Source organism: Leopardus geoffroyi, chromosome A2 (assembly GCF_018350155.1).
Source record: "Leopardus geoffroyi isolate Oge1 chromosome A2, O.geoffroyi_Oge1_pat1.0, whole genome shotgun sequence".
NCBI lineage: Eukaryota > Metazoa > Chordata > Mammalia > Carnivora > Felidae > Leopardus > Leopardus geoffroyi.
The window spans coordinates 76,329,529-76,345,884 of NC_059331.1; the positions used below are offsets into that span (position 1 = coordinate 76,329,529).

The 16,356-nt window shown below is 35.4% G+C and overlaps 1 long non-coding RNA gene across 1 annotated transcript in view; it reads left to right on the forward strand.

Annotated features, from left to right (window-relative positions):
* LOC123606273 overlaps positions 1–16,356 on the forward strand; it is a 117,688-nt gene that overhangs the window by 2,098 nt on the left and 99,234 nt on the right. Inside the window, exon 2 of the long non-coding RNA XR_006716201.1 lies at positions 217–341. This is a non-coding gene — a long non-coding RNA (uncharacterized LOC123606273). The remainder of the gene's footprint in view (positions 1–216; positions 342–16,356) is intronic.

The window sequence follows — 16,356 nt, forward strand, 5'->3', positions numbered from 1 at the left end:
TACCTTGTTGTTAACTGTAGGCTCTATGTCATACGGGAGAGCTCTAGAATTTATTCATCTTGTATATAACCATAACTGTATAACCATTACAAAACTCCCCACTTTCTCCTGGCAACCACCATTCTAATCTCTGCATCTATGAGTTTGACTATTCTAGATTCTTCATATAAGTGGAATCATGCAGCATTTGTTCTTCTGTGACTGACTTATTTCCAGGCATAATGTTTTCCGTGGCAATGCGATGTCTTCTGTTCCTCACACCAAACTTCATGAAAGCCCCAAGCTGGTCTGGTCTTCAGTGTCTGCCCTGAGGGTAATCATCATGAGGGGACCACAAGCAGGTAAGAGGTGCTACAGTGACTGTGGGTCACCTTTTGTTCCTTTCTTTGTGCATCCCCACTCAGACCTCACTTCAGATGTCCCCAGACCTGGAACCTGAACCCGAAAACTTCTCTGCCCCCTCCAGGTTCAGGCTCTGGGGATCCATGTTTGCCTAGATGTCCAGGATACGTTTGGGCCCTGGATTTTGTATTCCAGAAATCCCTAGGAATGGTCTGGGCAAGACAGATGCTATACAGAAAAAGTGATGCTTGAACTAAGTAAAACAGTGTCAGAGGAAGATGTCTCTGATTGTGCGACTGGTCTATCCCATGCCTTTAAAGCAATTAGAACTAGATAATGCGATCATTTGTTACCCAATTAAATTTGGAAGGCCAGAAATGCATGGATTAGCACTTTTGCTTTTGCTTCAAAGCAGTTGTTACTTAGATAAAAGGACACTTAAAATGAAAAATAAGTTCTGATACAAAAGAAGAGGTATAGATAATATTCGCTTCTACTTTTTAAACACTTGAAAAATGAGTCCATCCATGATGTCACACAGTGTAGGATTTCCTTCTTTTTTCAAGGCTGAATAACATTCTCCCAACAAAGGAAAGCCCTGGATCAGATGGCTTCACTGGTGAATTCTATCAAACATTTAAAGGCTTAGCACTAATCCTTCTCAAACTTTTCTGAAAACTTAAAGAGAAGCAGTAGTTTGCTTGGTACAAGGCCTCATCGTACAAGGCCCACATTACACTGCTCCCAAAACCACAAAAACACACTACAAGATAAGAAAATTGAAGGTCCATATTTCTGATGAACATGGATGCAAAAATCTGTAAAAACAAAAAAACCTAGATGCAAAAATTTGTGACAAAAGTTCTAGCAATCAGAATTCAACAGCATATTAAAAGGATCATATACTGTGATCAAATAGAATTTATTCCTGGGATGCCAGAATGCAAATCAATAAACATGATATACCACATTAACAGAATGAAGCATAAAAATCATATGATTATCTCAGTAAATGCAGAACATGTACTTGATAAAATTCAACATCACTTCATGTTAAAAACTCTCAAATCAGGTATAGAAAGAATGTACCTCAATGTAATGAAGTCCATATATGACAAGCCCACAGCTAACCTCATGCTGAGTGGTAAAAAACTAAAAACTTTCCACTAAGATCAGGAACAAGACAGAAGGGCCCTTTCTCACCACTTCTGTTCAACTTAATACTGGAAGTCCTAGCCAGAACAGTTAGACAAGACAAAGAAATAAAAGGCATCCAAACTTGAAAAGAAGTAAATTGTCTCTGTTTGCAGATTATATGAACCGTATATATAAAACCCTAATGATTACACACACATATATGCACGTAGGCACACACACACACACCTGTTAGAAAGAATAAGTGAATCCAGAAAAGTTGCAGGATATAAAATCAACATGCAAAAATCCGTTGCATTTCCATACACTAACGGTGAACTACTCAAAAAGGAAATTAGGAAAATGTTCTCAGTTACATTAGCATCAAAACCAAAATATGTCAGAGGTGAATAATTTGTACACCGAAAACGATAATACACTGATAAAACAAATTAAAGGAAATATAGAGAAGTGGAAAACACCTTGCGTTCATGGATTGGAAGCGTTAATATCATTAAAATGTCCATACTACCAAAGCAATCTGCATATTCAGTGCTATTCCCATCAAAATTCCAAGGGCGTTTTATGCAGAAATGGAAAAAGAGTCCTAAAATTTATGTGGAAGAGCAAAAGACCCAGAATAGCCAATGCAAAGAACAAAGCTGGAGGCATCACACTTCCTGATTTCAAAATATATTACAAAGCAGCCATAGTTGAAATAGTATGATACTGGCATAAAAACAGACTCAGACTAATGGAGCATAATAGAGAGCCTGGAAATAAACCCACATGTATATAGGGAACTAATCTTCAACAATGGTGTCAAGAATACAGAATGGGAAAAAGGTCATCTCTTCAACCAATGGGGTTGAGAAAACTAGATATCCACATGTAAAATATGAAAATAACCCCCTACCTTACAGCATACACAAAAACCAACCCAAAATGGATTAAAGCTTTAAACATAAGACCTAAAACTGTAAAAATTCTGGAGGAAAATGGTAAAAATTTCATGATGTTAGTGTTGGCAATAATTTCATGAATATATGGATATGGCATCAAAAGCACAGGAAACAAAAGCAAAAGAAGATGAGTGGGACTACATCAGATTAAAGCTTCCTTCAGTAAAGGGAGAAAGCAGAATGGAAAGGCAACCTACAAACTGAGGAAAATATTTACACACCACATGTCTGATAAGATATTAATTCCCCCCACTTCCTAAAATATATGTAAGGAACTTGTACAAATATTTAACAAAGAAAACAAGAACAAACACAAATAGCCCCATTTAAAAATAGGCAAAGGACTTGAATAGACATTTCTCCAAAGAAGACATATAAATAGCGAATAGGATATATAAAAAGCTACTTAACATCACGAATCATCAGAGAAATGGAAATCAAAACCACTATGAAATATCACCTTATACCAGTTTGGATAGATGTTAGTAAAAGATAACAAATGTTGACAAGGATGTGCAGGAATTAGAACCCTTGTATGTTGCTTGTGGGAATGTAAAAATGGTATAGCCACTGTGGAAAAGAGCATGGAGGTTTTTTTGTGATGTTGTACATTCTGATGCATATGTAAGGTATCACATTGTTGATTTAATTTTCATTTCCCGGATGATAAAAAAGAATTTAGCATTGTTTCATATGTCTGTATGCCATTTGGATATTCTCTTTTGTGAAATTCCTGTTCAAGTCCTTTGCCCATTTTAAAGTTAGGCTATCCATCTCTTATTGATTTCAAGAGGTTTTTCTATACTTTAGATATGACTCCTATGTCAGTTATATGTGTTGTGTGTATTTTTCTTATTCTGTGGCTTACTTCATTATTACAAAATGAATCTCTGACTTACTAGAATGTACTACAAGTTAATACTTTTCTAGTTTCTGGACAATTCAAGGACTTTAGAACATTAATTTCATTTACCCAACTCCTGATTTGAGTGCTTGTTGTCATGTATTTTAATTTTATTAAATTAAAAAACCCAACAAAATAGTATTTTGCTTTATATAGAGAAATTTAGATTTACCCATATGTGTGTGTGTGTGTGTATATATATATATATATATATATACACATATACATATATATATGTAAATATATACATATATATTTACATATATATGTAAATGTATATATATATATATATATATACACACACACACATAAATGTATATATATATGCATATGCACTTTACTTTGCCTTCTAGTACTTTTTGCTTTTCTGGGATTACATTTGAAATTATTTCATTCTTTGTTAGAGTATACTTGCTGGTGATAAAAATCTCTACTAGGCTATCTAAGGTGAGATACCTAAGCTCTCTCTCCTGGCTATTTTGGTTACTCTAAGATGCAACTGTTTTCTTTTCAAACTTGTGGTTATCCTTGGTAGGAAGTTGGTCCAATACCAAATAGTCAATTATAGCTCAAAATGGATCGAGCATGTTGACAGGTGTGAATAATATTATTTTGGTGTTCCTTAGCCTAGAATAGTGCCATGCACCACAAGAAAAATATTTGGGATGACATTGGTGACAATGGTGGAGCAGGCAGCTCCAATAACCTACTCCTCCATAGAAACATTAAAAAATTAAGCAAACACTATTGGAATAAACTCTCTGAGAAGTCTGGAAAACAGATAAAAGTTTACAGCAACAAGCATGTGCTGAATCAAGGAAGGGGCAACTTTGAATAATAAAATAGTTTTGAGTGCTTTTAGTTGCCGTTGACCAGCTAACCCTGGGTAGGGAAGGAACTAAGCAGAAACAAAAGGTATCCAAATTGGAAAGGAAGAAGTAAAACTATAGGTATTCAAAGATGGTATAGCCCTATATGTAGAAAATACAAAGAATGTTTTAAAAACCCTACTAGAGCTAATAAATGAACTTCACAAAGTTGCAGGTACAACATCAACACAAAAAATCAGGTATGTTTCTATACACCGGAATTAAAAATATGAAAGTAGAATCAAGAAAGGAATTCTATTTATACAAACATAGAAAAAAACTAGGAATGAATTTAACCAATGAGGTGAAAGATTTATACACTGGAAACCATAAGACATTGCTGAAAGAAATTTCGGAACTCAGTAGATGGAATGACATCTCATGTTCATAGATTGAAAACTTAATGTTGTTAAGATGGCAGTACTTCTCACAGCCATCTACAGATTCAATACAATCTCTACCAAATGTCAATAGTGTTTTTTCCAGAAAGGGAAAAGCTAATCTCCCAATTCACATAGAATTTCAAGCGGCCCAGACAGACAAGTCAATCTTGAAAAAGGACAACGTTGGAGAATTCATATTTTTTGGTTTTAAAACTTACAACAAGGCTACCATAAGGGCACCTGGGTGGCTCAATCAGTTAAGTGTCTAACTATTGATTTTGAGTCAGGTCATGATCTCACAGTTGGTGGGTTCAAGCCCTATATCCAGCTCCTTGCCGAGTGTGGAGCCTGCTTGGGATTGTCTCTCTCTCTCTCCCTTCCTCTTTCTCTGCCTTTCCCCTGCTTGTGTGCTCTCTCTCTCTCAAAATAAATAAAAAAAAACTTAATAAAAGACTACAATAATCAAGACAGTGTGATACTAGAATGGAGATGTATAATCAATAGAATAGAATTGAGAGTCCAGAAGTAAAGTCAAACATCTATAGCGAAGTGATTTTCAAAAAAGATGCTAAGACCATTCAATAGGGTAAATAATAGTCTTTTCAACAAATCATGCTGGGACAACTGGACATACGTATGCAAAAGAGTAGAATTGGACCCCTACATCAATGGTAGATATAGATATAGATAGTTAGATGATATATAGATAGTAGGCAGATGTAATATCTCAAAAGGAGCAAGTAGTCTAAAGATAAGAGATAAAACCATAAAACTCTTTGAAGAAAACATAGCGGTAAATTTCTATGTCCTTGGATTTAGCAGTGGATTCTTAGCTTTGACAACAAAAATATGAAAAACAACAAAAGTAAATACATTGGACTTCATCAAAATTAAACACTTTTGTGCCTGAAAGAACAATAGAGAAGAAAGTGAAAACCCCAGAATGGGAGAAAAAATATTTGCAAATAATGTATCTGATAAGAATCTAGTATCCAGATTATATAAAGAACTCTCATGACTCAGCAACAAAAGACAACCAAATGAAAAAATAGGCAAAGGACTTGAATAGACATTTATTCAAAGAAGATACATACTAGGCCAATGAGACGTGAAAAGACTCTCAACATCCATCATTAGTTATTAGGGAAATGAAAATCAAAACACAGTGAAGTACCACTTCACACCTACAAGAATGGCAAACAAAACAAACAAAACAACTCCCCCAATGAAAATGGAAAATAAAAGTATTAGCAAGGATGTGGAAAAATTGGAACCCTTGTCCATTGTTGATGGGAATGTAAAATGATGCAGTTTTTGTGAAAAACAGTTTGGCATTCCTCAAAAAGTTATAGTGTGACCCAACATTTCTACTTTTAGGTGTAGACACAAAATAATAATTAAGAAAGATAATAAGTACATGTACATGCATGTTTACCACAGAACTATTCACTATGGCCAAGAGATAGAAATAGCTTGGGGCACCTGGGTGGCTCAGTCGGTTAAGCATCTGACTCTTGATTTCCTCTCAGGCCATGATCTCACAACTGGTGAGATCAAACCCTGTGTCAGGTTCTGTGCTGGCAGTGCAGAGCCTGCTTGGGATTCTCTCTCTCTCCCCCTCTTTCTCTGCCCCTTCTGTGCTCGCTCGCTCTCTCTTTCTCCCTCTCTCTCTCAAAATAAATAAAATAAACTTAAAAAAAGAGGTGGAAACAGCTCAAACATCCATCAATGGATGAATGGATAAATAAAATTTGGTGTATATGTATGCAATGGAATATTATTTAGCCATAAAAAGGAATAAGGTACTGAAACATGATACAATGTGAATGAAACAAAAGATCCTGTATGATACCATACAGACACAAAAGATCAGGTATTATATGATACCATTTATATGAAATTTCCACAATTGGTAAATCGATAGAGAGAATGTACATTTATGCTTATTAGGGGAGGAGGAGTAGAATAGGAACAAGTGCTTGAGGAAATAAGAGGAAAATGAGAGATTTTCCGTTGGGGTGATGACCGTGTTTTAGAACTTTATAGAGATGGTAGTTGCACAACATTTGAAATGCATCAAATCAAAGCCACGGAATTGTTAACTTTAAAATGGTAATTTTATGTTATGTGAACTTTTCTTTGGTTCAATAATTAACAATTTAGTAACCCGTCTCCATCCCAAAGAAAAATGTTTAAATGAGTTTTCTTCTCTTTCCCAGACTTCCATGGATTTGAGGTAGTGGGGAGACCTATAGCTATTTTAAATATGGAAGAATTATCTAAATCACATGGAACATATTTACACTGTTCTACTTAAGCTATGTAAGTGTAAAAATAGGAGTTAATGCAGAAAATTCTACCATTATATGCCCAACTCATCTGCCCCTCCCCCTCCAGCTTTGCATTTGGCTAGCTACACCTTTTTTCTGTCCCAGATCAGGTACTTAGAAATATTTGTTGAATGATGACACGATGAATAAGCATTTTACAATGCTCATGCAAATACAATGCTCTCATCTAAACTGTCCTCTATACTGTCACTATGAGTGACACTATGAGTTAGTCTTTATGAGATGTGATGAAAGCCTGTAGGCTTGCAATAGTTATGTTTATAATGGAAATCAGTAATATTCATTAGTGTGGATTGAAAAGTAAGCAATGAATATGTATGTAAGCTATTAAAAAGATAAAATAGACAAAATCTGACTATTGTCTTTGGAAAAATAAAAATAGAGAAGGGGAGATTGGTTGGAGAATTTTACCATTAACTTAAATTAGAAATTCAGGAGGAAAGTTGGATTGGGCAGGGTCTGTGTTATAAACTCCCCTTTGAACATTTTGTGTTTGAAATAGGTGTGGTTCATTTGGAATTGTGTGTCTAGTAGGCATCTAGATTATAAACTTAAAGAGTTTAGGATAGACACTTCAGGTTGTTATCACTCAGGAAGAATACAGATTGAGAAAGGAGGAGAACCCAGGACAGAATCCTAGGGAATATCATCATTTAAGGAGTAGGTGGAAGCAGAAGAGACTAAAAGGAAACTTAGACACAGTGAACTCAAAGCTAAGAAAAGTGCCAGAAGAAGAGTCATGAGTGACTAGAGAAAACCATGTCTTGAAAATGATGGAGTGGTAAAGATTTAAGTCAAAGTCAGCAAGAATTAAGAGAATACAGAATATACCGTTCAAATTAGTGTTTGTTTTCTTTGGGTAAATACCCAAAGTCGTGGCATTACTGGATCATAGAGTTTTTCTTGTTTTAATTTCTTTTAGGAATCTCCATACTGTTGTCCATAGTAGATACACCACTGTACCTTCCCATCAACAGTGCAAAAGGATTTTTTTTCTCCACATCCTCACCAACACTTGTTATTTCTTGGCTTTTTGATTCTAGCCATTCTGACGGATGTAAGGTGATATCTCATCGTGGTTTTGATTTGCATTTTCCTGATGGTTAGTGATGCTGAGCATCTTTTCATGTGTCTGTTAGCCATTTGTAGGTCTTTTTTGGGAAAAAATGTCTATTCAGGCCCTCTACCCATTTTTAATCACATTATTTGCTTTTATTGGTGTTGAGTTAGGTAAGTTCTTTACATACTTTTGATATTAACCCCTTATTGGATATATCATTTACATATATATACAGTTGCCCATTCAGTAAGTTGCCTTTTCATTTTGCTGATGGTTTCCTTCACTGTGCAAAAGCTTTTTGTTTTAGTGTAGTCCCAATAGTTTATGTTTGCTTTTGTGTTCCTTGCCTGAGGAGACATACGTAGAAAAAATGTTGCTAAGACCTATGTCAAAGAGATGACTGCCCAAATTTTCTTGGAGGAGTTATATGGTTTCAGGTCTTACATTTAAGTATCTAATCCATTTTGAGTTTATTTTTTTGTATGGTGTAAGAAAGTGGTCCAGTTTAGGGGTGCCTGGGTGGCTCAGTTGGTTAAGCATCCAACTTCAGCTCAGGTCATGATCTCACAGTTTGTGAGTTCAAGCCCCGTGTCAGGCTCTGTGCTGACAGCTCAGAGACTGGAGCTTACTTCAGATTCTGTATCCCTCACTCTGCCCCTCCCCCACTCATGTTCTGTCTCTCTCTGTCTCTCTCTCTCTCAAAAATAAATAAACATGAAAAAAGTTAACAAAAAAAAAGTGGTCCAGTTTAATTCTTTTGCATGTAGCTGTTTGGTTTTTCTGGCACCATTCATTGAAGAGACTGTCTTTTCCTCATTGTATATTCATCCTTCCTTTATCATTGATTAATTGACCACATAAACATGGGTTTATTTATGGGCTGTCTATTCTGTTCTGTTTATCTGCGTGTCTATTTTTGTGTGTGTGTATATGTGTATGTATACACACACACACACACACACACACCACAATGCAATATTATCCAGCCATAAAATGAATGAGATCTTGCCATTTGTGACAATATGGATGGATCTAGAAGGTATTATGCTAAATGAAATAAGTCAGAGAAAGACAAACACCATATGATTTTACTTGTAAGTGGAATCTAAAAAACAAAACAAATGAACAATGACGCAAACAAACAGACTCTTAATTACAGAGAACAAACTGGTGGTTGTCAGAAGAGAGGGGTTTGGGGGAGGGGTGAAACAGATAAATGAGATTAAGAGATACAAACTTCCAATAATAAAATAAATAAGTCATATTGATGAAAAGTACAGCACACAGAATATTGTCAATAATATTGTAATAATATGTCTAGTGATTCTCTGAGCACTGAGTAACGTATAGAATTGTTGAATCAGTATGTTCTACACTTGAAACTAATATAACATTGTGTAAATTATACTTCAAAAGTAATAATAAATAGTGACTACAGAATAGAAATCCCAGCAGAGTGAGGCATCTATGGCAATATTTACTTCAAGATTAATTGTAACTTGTATCTTTAATGATGTGAGTGGTGTAGAGCAGTAAGAAAGTAAGCAGAAGATAGAGAAGGACAAGCATTATAGGAAAAGAAGTCGAGGTAGCAGTGTGTGAGCTGCCTTGAGGGAAGCCTTGAGTGAATGGTACATGAAACTATAGGTCCCTGAGTGATTTAAGCTGATAAGTCACTTTAGATTCGAAGAGAGGCTATGTTTGGTCATATGATGAAGAGGGATTAACACATTTTCTTCTGTTTTCCTTCTATTCCCTTTATTGTTTATTAGTTTGCAACTAAAACAGTACAGAGTTTATCTGAAAGGGGCAATCCTTCTAGTAATTTAGGAATTTGGCAAATCACTAGGATACATTACAGTTTAGTTCCCATAAAACGATGCTATTTTATAGGTAAGTAAGTTAAAAACCTGGGATTCAAGGTTTCAATTAAAAACAAACAACACACCACCAACCCTAGAGAAGAACCCAATGGTGGATGGCTGTTGGGAAGGGCAGGATAGGTACCGTCCAAAGAGACATGGGTTCTGAGACAAGTTGAGACTGATCCAGTCTGATCCAAGATAGACTTTTAAATTTAATCCACTCTTAAGCAGAATACAAATTCCTATAGAATTTGTTGAGGTGCAGCAGTTTAATTACTAGAAGTTGAGAAGACCAAGGAAAACATGATTTATGAGCGTAGAGCTAATGTTAGAACTTCATAGAATTTTGCCAACTCAAACCATCAGTGAATTTGGTCGTTCTCATCCTGTTCTCTCCTAATTTGAGGGATTTGGTTGCATCTTGGTGCAGTTGTTTAGCTCACCGCGGTCTCTCGCGTAACGGGACCACAACCCCAATGAACATCCTCTTCTGCTCCGCAGTGAGTCAAGACGGCCAGGAAGGAGGCTCTCCTCTCCACTGTGACTCATGGCGCATGAGACTGAGCTGGTTCCCTGGGGTATGGAGCCACTGCACACCCCTCTTACATGTGGACCTGATGTTAGCCAAGGCTGGTCAAACCACCAAATCCACATGTCAAATTAGGCCTCTGGCTTGCAAAGTTGCTAAGAAGTCATACAGAGGTCATTGGTTTATTCTTCCCAGTGATGTTTGTAAAGTTTTCACACAATGCTTATGTTGGCAGGAAGCAACTCCTATAAGATTCTAGTGGTAGCATATGAGGAAGGGCCAGAATAATGGCAGAATATCCAGGAAAGTAATGTTTACCATTTGTCATTAATTATTTTCAAAGAAAGTTTTCCACATTGCTTTTTTGACCAATTGGAGGTTCCCCTAGTCTTTGTGTGTGTCTGATGTCCTTTCTGTGTTTAAAAGAAAAAAAAGAGTAAAGACATTGTTAGTAACTCTTAACTTTAGAAAGCACCATATTGATTCAAAATTTCAACATAAGATTGTGCTATCCATAAAGATGTTTTAAAAGAGAAAAATAATACAAACAGAGAACACTATAATGCTAATATTGACTCTTTGTGAAATTCACTATGAGCAGTAACTGATAGAGTTAGTAAGTTTTTTCTAAGAATTTATAAGGAAAAGGAGATTGGACTTACCTCACCTTTCCTCCCTCCCTCCCTCCTTCCTTCCTTCCTTCCTCCCTTCCTTCCTTCCTTCCTTCCTCCCTCCCTTCTTTCCTTCCTTCCTTTACTTCCTCCTTCTTTCTTCTTCTTTTTGCTATAGAAAAAGGAAAAAAAAATAGAAAACCCAGTCTTCACATCTAGCCTCATTTTTTAAAAAATGTTTATATATTGAGAAAGAGAGAGAGAGCATGCAAGGGTGCACATAGAGGAAGGGCAGAGAGAGAGAGAGAGAGAGGGAGAGAGAGAGAGTCCCAAGCCGGCTCCCTAGTGTCAGCATGGAACACAACTTGGGCTCAATCTCATGAACTGTGAGATCATGACTTAAGCTGAAATCAAGAGTCAGATGCTTAACCAACTGAGCCCCCCTGGTGCCCCACATCTGGCCTCATTTTTAATGCTGGATACCAACAATTTCAAAGAAAGTTTGTCTTTCCCAAGAGGTGCACTAGTGTCTGGTTTTAACAAAGTAGACAGTATGTAGACAGACCAATTACCTATATATGAAATAAACCTGCATAATATGTTAATTCCAAATTCTGACTTTAAAAATTCCATATCAAAACATAAAAAATAAATAAAAATTACATATCACTTACATAAATAATATAATAGACTCCTTGCAAATAATTAAAATATTATAGATGTATAGTGAGTGAAGAATAAAAATCTTTCAAATGCTCCCATTTCCATTTTTAAATTTTTTAATATTTATTTGTTAAAGTAATCTGTACACCCAGCATGAGGCTCAAACTCATGACCCTGAGATCGAGAATCATTTGCTCTTCTGACTGAGCCAGCCAGGTGCCCCCAAATGCTCCCCTTTTTAATCCAGTCCCACAGATGGCTACTATTAATCATTTAGTGTACAGCCTTCCCAACTTTTTCCTCTATGTTAACATTATGTACATTAGCAGTTGAAGCCAGTATACTGGACAGGTAAAATGCATTGGGTATAAATTGAAAACATTTTTTATATTTGCTTTCCATTATCTCTTTAAACAGGCTCAGCGGGAAATTTCTTCCTCTGCCAATAGGTTACCACTGGGCATATCTATTGACTCATCTGCTCCTTCCTAGTTAACTCTTAAGTTCTAAATTATAGTCCTCTATTAGAAATTAGAATGCTAAATGCTATATATGGATCAGCACTTCAATCTCGCAAATTCAAGTCATCCCTCCTTCCCCTCCCAGGGCTCACTATAAATGGACCACCTGCTGCTGGAGACCACCTGCCCCTTTTCTCCCCTCTTCCTAGCTTCTTCTTTCCCTGTCACTAGCAGTGATATCTGACCCACTCTAGTTGAATCTAAAGGGATGGGAAATAGGGAAGAAGGGGAGATGGGTGTGGGAGGTAGGCAGGAAAGTGTTAAACTCTAGTGAATTTTATAAGAAGGTTTCAGGGTCTCTGGGCCTGGGTGTTTTGTATTATTTTAATTGTGGTTAAAAAATGGTAACATTTACCATCTTAACCATTTTTAAGTGTACCATTCCATAGGGTTAATTGTGTTCACACTGTTGTGCACTTGCTTTCTAGAACTCTTTCATTTTGCAAAACTGAAACTCTGACCCATTGAACAACAGCTCCCCATTTCCCCTTTCCCCCAACCCCTGGCAACCACCATTCTACTTTCTGTTTTATGAATCTGACTACTTTGGATATTTCACGTAAGTGGAATCATACACTATTTGTCTTCTTGTGACTGACTTAATGTCCTTAAGTCCCAACCATGTTGTAGAATATGACAGAATTTCCTTCTCTTTTTAAGGCTGAATAATATTTCATGGTATGTATATATCACCTTTTTTTTAATCCATCCATTCTTCCGTGGAAATTTGGGTTGCTTCCACCTTTTGGCCATTGTGAATAATGCTACAATAAACATGAGTGTGCTAATGTCTTCAATCCTTGTCTCATTTTTTTTGGATACATACCCAGAAGTGTGATTGCTGGATCATGTGGTAATTCTATTTTTAATTTTTTGAGAAGCTTTACATTCCCACTAACAGTGCATAGGGTTCCAATTTCTCTACATTCTCACCTATACTTGTTACTTTCTGGTTTATTTTTTTGACACCTCATTGCACTTCTTTGATGATTAGTGATGGTCAACATCTTTTCTTAAGCTTGTTGGCCGTTGGTGTATTTTTTTCTTTTTGGAGGAATGTCTATTCAGGTGCTTTGCACATTTTAAAATCAGGATGCTGTTGTTGAGTTATAGGAGTTCTTTGCATATTGTATATATTAACCCCTTATCATATCTGTGATTTGCAAATATTTCTTCCTATTTTGTAGGTTCATGTTTTACCTGTAGGTATTTAATCCATTTTTAGTTCATTTTTGTGTATACTATAAGGTAAAGATCCAACTTTATTCTTTTCCTTGTGAATGTCCAGGTTTCCCAGCATCATTTGTTGGATACTGTTCTATCCCCATTGTGTGGTCTTGGCCATGTTGTCCAAGGTAATATGACCAAATACATGAGGGTTTATTTCTAGCCTGTCTGTTCTCTTCTGTTGGTCTATATGTCTGTCTTTCCATGGTACCACTCTGTGTTTTGATTACTGTAGCTTTGTAATATATTTTGAAATCAAGAAGTGTGAGGCCTCCAACTTTGTTCTTTTTCAAGATTTAGTTGGGATTCCTTGAGATTCCATATAATATTAGAATTTTTTTCTAGTTTTGCAAATTGTCATTGGGATTTTCATAGGGATTGCATTAAATATGTAGATTGCTTTGGGTAATATGGACATTTTAATGTTATCAAGTGTTCCAATTCATGAACATGTGATGTCTTTCCATTTATTTGTGGAAATAAATAAAACTTCTAAGTATTCTGTTCTTTTTAATGTTATTGTAGATGGAATTGTTTTCTTAATTTCCTTTCTGAATTGTTCATTGTTAGTGTGTACAAATGGAACTGATTTGGGTTGTTGTTTTTGAATCCTGCTGCTTTGCTGAATTTGTTTAACAGCATTTGTATGTGTGTGCACATCTTTAGTTTTCTGCATATAAGATCATGTATTTGTAAACAGAGATGATCTTATTTCTTCCTTTAGAATTTGGATGTCTTTTTTTTTTTTTTTTTTTGTCCTGACCTATTTCTCTGGCTAGGATTTCTAGTACTATGTTGAATAGAACTGGTGAAAATGGGCATCTTTCTCTTGTTCTTTATCTGAGAGGAAAAGCTTTGAGTTTTCCTCTATTGAGTATAATACAAGTTGTGGGCATTTCATATATGCCCTTAATTATTTGAGATAATTACCTTTGATTCCTGGTTTTATGAGTGTTTTTATCGTGAAAATGTGTTGAATTTTGTTAAATGCTTTTTCTTCATTAATCGAGCATGTGTTTTTTTCCCTTCATTCTGTTCATGTGGTATATTAAATTGATTGGTTTTCATGTGTTGAACCATCTTGACATTCTATGAATAAATCCCACCTGGTCACTATGGAATGCTTTTATTTATTTTTAATTAATTAATTAATTATTGTATATAATTTATTGTCAAATTGGCTTACATACAATGCCCAGTGCTCATCCCAGTAAGTGCCCTCCTCAATGCCATCACCCATTTTCCCCTCTCCCCCACCCCCCATTAACCCTCCGTTTGTTCTCTGTATTTAAAAGTCTCTTATGGTTTGCCTCCCTCCCTCTCTGTTTGTAACTATGTGGAATGCTTTTAATGTGCTGTTGAATTAAGTTTCCTAGTATTTTGCTGACTATTTTTGTATCAATATTAATCAAGGTTATTTGCTTCTAGTTTTCTTTTCTTGTAATGTCTTTCTCTGGTTTTGGTCTCAGGGTAATGCTGGAGTCCTAACTGAGTTTGAAATTTTTTGGAAGAGTTTGAAGAGTATTGTTGTTTTCTTCTTTAAATATTGGTGGAATTCTCTGGAAAACCCATCTGGTCCTGAGGTTTTATTTTTGGGGAGATTTTTGATTACTGATTCAGTCTCCTTAGTGATTATAGGTCTGTTTGGACTTTTTTTCTTTATGATTCAATCTTGTTAGGTTCTATATTTCTAGTAAGTTATGTATTTCTTTTAGATTATCCAACTTGTTGGTGTATAATTGTTCATAGTGGTCTCTTTTATTCCTTTTATAATCCTGGCATCAGGTGTAATATCTCCTCTTTTATTTTTGATTTTATTTATGTGAGTCCTCTTTTTTTTCTCAGTCTAGCTAAGAGTTTGCCAATTTTGTTGATTTCCTGAAAATCCAACTCTATATTTTCTTGATTTTTTCAATATTTCTGTTTTCTATTTTATTTATTTCTGCTGTAAAATTTATTATTATTTTTTTCCTTCTGCTAACTTGGATTTAGTTTGTTCCTTTTTAGTTCCTTACAGTTGAAAGTTAGGTCATTTATGTGAGATATTTCTTCTTTTTTAATGTAATTGTTTACTGTCATAAACTTCCCTCTTAATACTATTTCAGTGCATCCCATCGGTTTTACTATGCTGTTTTTCTATTATTTTCACTTGTCTGAAGATACTGTGTTCATTTTTGACTCATTGGTTGTTTAAGAGTATTAATTTCTACGTATTTGTGAACGTTCAATTTTCCTTTTGCTCTTGATTTCTAGTTTCATCTCATTGTTTGGAAAAGATCTTTGGCATGACTTAAGTCTTCTTAAATTTGTTAAAACTTGTTTTGTGGCCCAACGTGGGGTCTCTTGTGGAGCATGTATCGTGTGCATTTGAGAAGAATGTGTATTCTGCTGTTCTTGGATGGAATGTTTCATATATGCCTGTTAGGTCTAATTGGTCTGTAGTGTTGCTCAAGACTTCTGTTTCCTTATTGATTTTCTGTCTAGTTAGTCTAGCCATTATTAAAAGATGGCTGTTGAAATTTCCTACTATAATTGTATTGCTGTCTATTTCTCCCTTCAATCCTGTCAACTTTTTTCTATGTATTGAGGAGCTCTGATGTTAGGTGCATGTATCTATAATTCTTACATTTTTCTGATAAATTGATCCTTTTATCATTATAAAATGTCCTTCTTTATCTCTTGTGACAGTTTTTAACTTACCTATTTTATGTTATGATTATGTTCACCCCTGCCTTATTTACTATTGCACATTATGTCTTTTCCCTCTTTTTGCTTTCAGCCTATGTGTGCTCTTAGATTTTAAAGCTAAGTCTCTTGTAGACAGCATATAGATGGATCTTGTGTTTTTTAACTCATTCAATAACTCGATGTCTTTTAATTGGTAGGTTAATCTATTTACATTTAAAGTAATTAATAATAGGGTAAGACTTACTAT